At 41.1% G+C, this 6,361-nt stretch overlaps 1 non-coding gene across 1 annotated transcript; it reads right to left on the reverse strand.

Moving 5' to 3' along the window:
- Nucleotides 1–554: 554 nt before the first annotated feature.
- TRNAP-CGG (transfer RNA proline (anticodon CGG)) lies at nucleotides 555–626 on the reverse strand. The gene has a single exon. It is a non-coding gene; the product is annotated as a tRNA-Pro (tRNA).
- Between the last annotated feature and the right edge of the window lie 5,735 nt (nucleotides 627–6,361).

The raw sequence follows: 6,361 nt of genomic DNA on the forward strand, positions 1-6,361 counted from the left end.
GGTGGACACACAGCAGCCACTGAATATTCACTGGCTGACAGAGCCCCTGAATGAGCTCCGACCAGGGCAGTGCAGGACCAGAAAGAGGCCGGCGTCTGGCCGCAATCATAGGCCGTAGAGCCAGCGGTCAGGGTGGTGGGAGCAGCAGAGGTTGAGGGTCGGAGAGCCCCCCACCCCTCCCCACCCCTCCCCACCCACCAGAGGGCTGTAACAGCAGAAGGAAATTTCGGACTAGGACTGGGTGGCAGGAGGTAAGGTGCCGGAGCATGGCTCTCACTCCGCCCCCTGCGGCAGGTGTGCGCATGCGCGTGCCCGCCAGCCACTCCCCCGCCTCCCTCCCTCCCTGCACCCGAGGAAGGATGCACGGAAGAGCCGGCCTGTGGCTGGTGCAGCATCAGCACCGCAGGTGCGTAGTAGGCGCGGGAGATGCGGGCATTCGTGCCCGGCTCCTCCGAGAACACTGCCATTCCACAGCCAGTGTTTTTGGCAAGAATATTTGGGAAAACGGTTTTTCCCCCCTGATGCTATTAAGTCCAAGTGGTTGAAAAGGAAGAGGGCTCGTCCGGGATTTGAACCCGGGACCTCTCACACCCGAAGCGAGAATCATACCCCTAGACCAACGAGCCACCCACGTGCAGGGCTTGTCCATATTTTGGTATAAGAAGAAATAGAATCAAATTCTGTTTAATTTTGTTTACAAAAAAATTGTTTCCCAATAAGGTATAATTCCCCACCAATCACTTACATAAATGAAACAGTTTGGAAGAGCTGTTTGTGTGCATGGTATATTGAATCTAAACCACCATGATATCACTTGGTTGTAAGACTGGTCACCTGTAGGAAGTTTTAAGATTTTCTTTTTATTTTGATCTACATTACTGAACTACTCTACGTAATTGAACTCACTTTCATTTAGCTTTTAATTAAATTCGGTTAGAAAAAGTGTCCTGGGGCTTTCCTCTACTTACTATTATCCTTTTTGAAAGCTGGATATTACTATTACTGGGGAGCTCAGAAGCCATGCGCTCTAACCAGGAGTCTTTGCAGCTAGCAGAGGTTCCTCAGAATGAACACTCTGAATCTCCGCAAATTACGTTGATTCGATTCCATAACATTAATTTTTCAGGGGAGCCAAGAGGTTAGTATTAGGTGAGTTTCTTGACTTACCAAAATCTCTGGTTGAAAGCAAAGTTTTCACAATGGGCCATTAGCTGATATATGTAAGCCACATTTTAAACCCACGTAAAGGATCACCTGGGTGGCTCAGTGGTTGAGCGTCTGCCTTTGGCTCAAGTTGTGATCCAGGGGTTGTGGGATGGGGTCCCATATCGGGCTCTCTGTGGAAAACCTGCTTTTCCCTCTACCTATGTCTCTGCTTCTCTCTTTGTGTCTCTCATGAATAAATAAATAAAATCTTTAAAAATAAATCCATATAAACATGTATGCATTGAACTAATACACATTTTTTTATTTTATTTTGCTGTACTGAATTTGATACCTTCAAAATTAAAAGCAGTTCACCTCATTACATTCATCCTTTCAATTATTCTATTATTTATAGAATGCCTACTTTTTTTTAATTTTTTACCCCAAATGAAATTCTTTTACAAAGATGAATAAAAATAATGATTTTTTTGAACATGTGTGGAGAGAAATCAATCCTTTGTGAAAGAGAGAATAGACTTAAACCAGCACTCAGTTTACATTTTTACTTGTATTTACTGGGTGGATTAAAGTAATTATGAGGTTAGGAGGCACTCTACTTTTGATCTTAATGTTGGAATAGCAAGATTCTTGTTACCATCCAACTGCTTGCTTTCTACCTTGCCAGTTTAAAAAATCTTGACTGATTATTCTGAAACATCTGCCTTTGAGTAGTAATAATTTCTAACTGCCCTCAAACTTAAGCCATGGTTCAGACTCAGCATTCCACATCCACGAAAACATGTTCTCTTCAAAAAATAGCATCTTATATTCATTTACAGATGGATCCCCTGACATTGGACTATAATAAGACTTTAAATCAAAGTTTAAATACTTCATTGTGGAAAAGACTTGTTCAACCTGAACCCAAAAACTTCCAAAGATTCAATTACTTGGTAAACAAGAGCCCTTCCTTTCCGGTGAAATCAACTGAATAAATTAGTTTACTAATTTCTGAACTCACTTAGTCTTGGGGTCACATGCTCCACAGAGCGGCCTACATTCTAGACCCCAAACTTCTGTTCTCTCTATATTTCCATAGTGGGATATACTTTATCCTGTCTCAAGCCAATTTCCCTGAGAATAAAAAATAATTTATTTACTTGTATACCAGTGAGAACTCAGACTCCAAACAAAGGTCACTATTTAAACATTGCTAAAAGGAGCATCATTTTACATAGTAGAGGACCCACATGAAATTTATATTCCAGTGATTTTACTGGGATGTCTACTGTTCTTGTCTAAGTCATGTAGATCATATGTAATCAGATACTTAGTTATGTTGGCAAACATGATTATATTCATACTTACACTCACATTCCTTGGTAAACAGAAGGCATATCATGAAGATACAGTTACAGAAGACACATTAGGACAAAGGGCATAAAATATCCTAACAAATGAAAACAAGACTTATTTGCCAAGTTTCTATTTAATAATTACTCGGTGTCAGATTTATATTAGGCCCTGGGTTACCAAAAGCAAACAAGAGTTTCAGTCCTTAGAGAGACTTGGCTAGCTGGCTGTCTGGGTAGCTATGTCACTTTTCTAGTTGTTCTCAGCTGAGATTTTTATTCCATTTTCTCTCATATCTCTCACCAAAAAGTCAGCTTCCTAGTACGGCTTTGACTATTCTTTTTGGACTACTGACGGTGGTAAAGTTTGGGTTCAGTTGCCACTTAATAACGTTATCTTTGGAAATATTTTTGAATCACTAGGTTTATTATCATCTATAGGTAGGGGGAAAAAGGCAATCATGGCACCAAGTAAATAAGAGTTAGAGGGAATTTTTCTGTCTTCACACTTTTGGAATAAAAAATATGAGCCACAATCTTCTTGGCTATTTAATCAATGTAACTATATTTAAATGACAACTAACATATATTTTGGGGCCTTCTGATGACTTCTTAACTTAGGCTTATGTTACTAAATTTCTCATTCTTCCCATCTGTTATATGAGAACCACTCCCACATGAGTTCTATCTGTAGACTGTGACTCACTTACTACGATAAAGTTTACATTAGTTCAGAACTCTAGTTTTGATCCATATTTTTAACCTAAAGAATATATATGGAATCTATTCCACTTCCATAATATGCTCTGTGGTATGAAAAATGATTTGAATGACATTCGTATTAATTTTCTATAGTTGACTTTCACAGAGGTAATTGCCTGATATTTTTTCTGACAAGTTACCTAAAGATTTGCTGTCTTATAAGTGAGACAGCGTGGAGACTGGACTGTTCCCCTTATCCCCAGCCACAAAAATCCATCATTTATTGGCAGCCTTCACAAAAAGAAAAAAGCTAAAACTCTACACCCTTGTATAGCTCATTTTGCAGGAATGCAGAGGCAGGATGCTTACTGAAAGAAGGGGTGCGGGGTGGGTCTTGACTGTAAAGAGTGGTAAGGTAGGACCAAACCAGTAAGCCCCAAGAAGAACCACAGTGCTGACTTTTCACCCACATTTACCCCTCATTATAATACTAAAAAGATCATGCCCAAGGGTAGAAATGTAACATGCTAATTAGACATGTCACGTATGAAGAAGCATGACCTTTAAGTGCACAAGAGCCAAGAAATCCCCTCCTCTATAAGATCAGATGTTCTTTTCCCACTGAATCTTAATTAAAGCTCTCCTAGGCCCTCAGAGAGCCAGCCTAACAACTCTTTCCTTTGTGTTACCTCCCTTAGGTTCTCGCAGAAGCCCTGACAAAACTGCCTGGGCTGCTCAGTTGGTTATGTGTCTGCCTACAGCTCAGGTCATCATCTCAAGGTCCTGGGTTCGAGGCCGCATCTGGCTCCCTGCTCAGCTGGGAGTCTGCTTCTCCCTCTCCCTCTGCCTGTGGCTCCCCCTGCTTAAACTCTCTCTTTCTCTGTCAAATAAATAAATAAAATAATTAAAAACAACAACAAACCCTGCCTGAAACCCCTTCTGCCTCTTGTCAATTTCTTTTGAGAGCCCAGGGCCCAGTTAGGTGACAGGAGTCAGCATTTTTACCAAGGTGTTTATTTCAATATGTGGTCCCCTAACACTGGATTGTACCCCAGGCACGGGTCGTTATTACTACATCTGGTTTATGACTTTGAAATCTCTATATTCTGCTATAACTAAGACATAAATTCAAAGATTTGACACTTCATTGCAAGCACATGTCTCCAAATTCTTTACAGACTGGTGTCCTTACTTGCTTAGTTTCTCACAAGATTCTCCTCTGAAAAAGGCAGTGCTGGCAGATGAATGCTTCATTTGTCTTCTCCTGTATGTCCTTAACTTTTAGAAGGTTTGGGCTTTTTAGTGGGATTGAGAGAGAGGAATTTGAAATGGCATCTCCTTTGAAAGATAGCTCATCAACCCAATTAACTTTCTTATAAAGTTTTTTTTTAAATCAGTGTTTTTCTGAAAATCTTTGTGCAATTGAAGACAAGACCCAGGAGATGTCTGATATTTCTGTCAACTCTAACTCCTTTATCTTAATCAGTTCTCCAGCCTTCTATCTTGTGAGGATGCCATCTGATTTGATCATCTCACACTTTACTTCTATTTGTCTCGTCTAGTTCTTTCAAAGATCACTAACAGAACAGCAGGGGCTGTTCCCCCCTGGCCTGATGCCGACATGGACTCCTCAGAACCAGAACAGTGCACTGAGTTTCCAAAAGTGACTGATAAAGGTGAAAGGGAACAGTGGAAAAATTCAAGCCTCCCGAATGCACATCTGGAGGAGTATCTTTAGGATTTAAATATTTTGCAATATGGGATGCCTGGGTGGCTCAGCAATTGGGTGTCTGCTTTTGGCTCAGGACATGATCTATCCCATAATGGGCTCCCCATGGGGAACCTGCTTCTCCCTCTGTCTAGGTCTCTACCTCTCTCTCTGTGTGTCTCTCATGAATAAATAAATAAAATCTTTAAAAAATAAATAAATACTTTGCATTAATGAATTAAGTATTCCCATTAACGAGGCTGGTGTCACAAAACTGTGTCCTTTCTCTTAATTACAAATCCCAGCCTCTTTATTCACACTGATTTCAGCTGTTTGAAGTTTCGTGTGCATTTTGCTCTCTGTCACAGTTTCACCTTCATTGTCCCGGGATAGCAAGGAATCAAGGGACAGGGCCAGTGTGTCCCTTAGTGAACCAGTGCTTGGTTTACTAAAGCAGTCAGGTATGCAGAACTCATCGTGCATGTTTCAAGGAAAACAGTAGTTTGTCTGGAAACAAACAAGAGTTCGGTGTTATTTTGCAACCTCCAGAGCTTCCTGGGTGTAATCTGAAACTGGCCCCTCTGAGGAGAGCAGGGAGAGACTGAATAAAGAGACAGAGGCAGCCCTCTCCAGGTTGGTAGATGGTAATTTTAATTAGCAATATAATTTACATATTAGGCTTGTCTTTGGTGGCCCAAGACAAATAGATTCCTGTACCTGCCTGCCAAATCTTAGAGGTTTATATAAAGGTCCTAACTGGGTTCAGTCCCATATAACGTCTAGATGGTGTCAACACCATCTCACTATCTCAAGGTTGTGTCCTTGGGGCAGCTTCTGGAAACAGGGGAGGTTAACAGCCATATCCCAAAGACAGGGGAGAGAGGGAGGACCTCTTGTTGCCAGGGTCCTGCTCACAAGTCAGCCAGTGACCACCTCCTCTCAATCACCTGCCCGACATTTGAGAAGAATCCATCTAATTAGAGACATAAAGGTTCGCCCTTGATCTCGTCAGATTCAAGGTCTAGAGTTCTAATTAGTAAATCATGGAATGGTCTTTATTCATTTCTGTAAAATTAGTAAGTGATTCCAGGGCACTGGGCAGTGAACCATGTGTTCTGGTATATTCCTCTTGTTATCCTTTATAAAGGTCATGAGGTCGCTATTCCCATCCCCACTCTTCAAATTTCTGAGATCTAGTGTTTTTACTGGCAGCTTGGCTATGTTGTACCACTCAGGTCTTTGTAACAGCCTGTTACAAGTTATAATGCACTGAGGAAAAAGTAACATTAAAAAGAAGGCAGAATTTTGTTATTTTGACAAAAACACATTTACATGATCCATAGCGTCTTCCATCAGCAGCAATAGTCTTCAGGCATTTAAACACTCAGAAAGAATTTCCACGGCCTAGGTATTTGATGCCTTATTTTCACGGAGGTAAACCATACATAAAGAA

Source organism: Vulpes vulpes, chromosome 12 (assembly GCF_048418805.1).
Source record: "Vulpes vulpes isolate BD-2025 chromosome 12, VulVul3, whole genome shotgun sequence".
NCBI lineage: Eukaryota > Metazoa > Chordata > Mammalia > Carnivora > Canidae > Vulpes > Vulpes vulpes.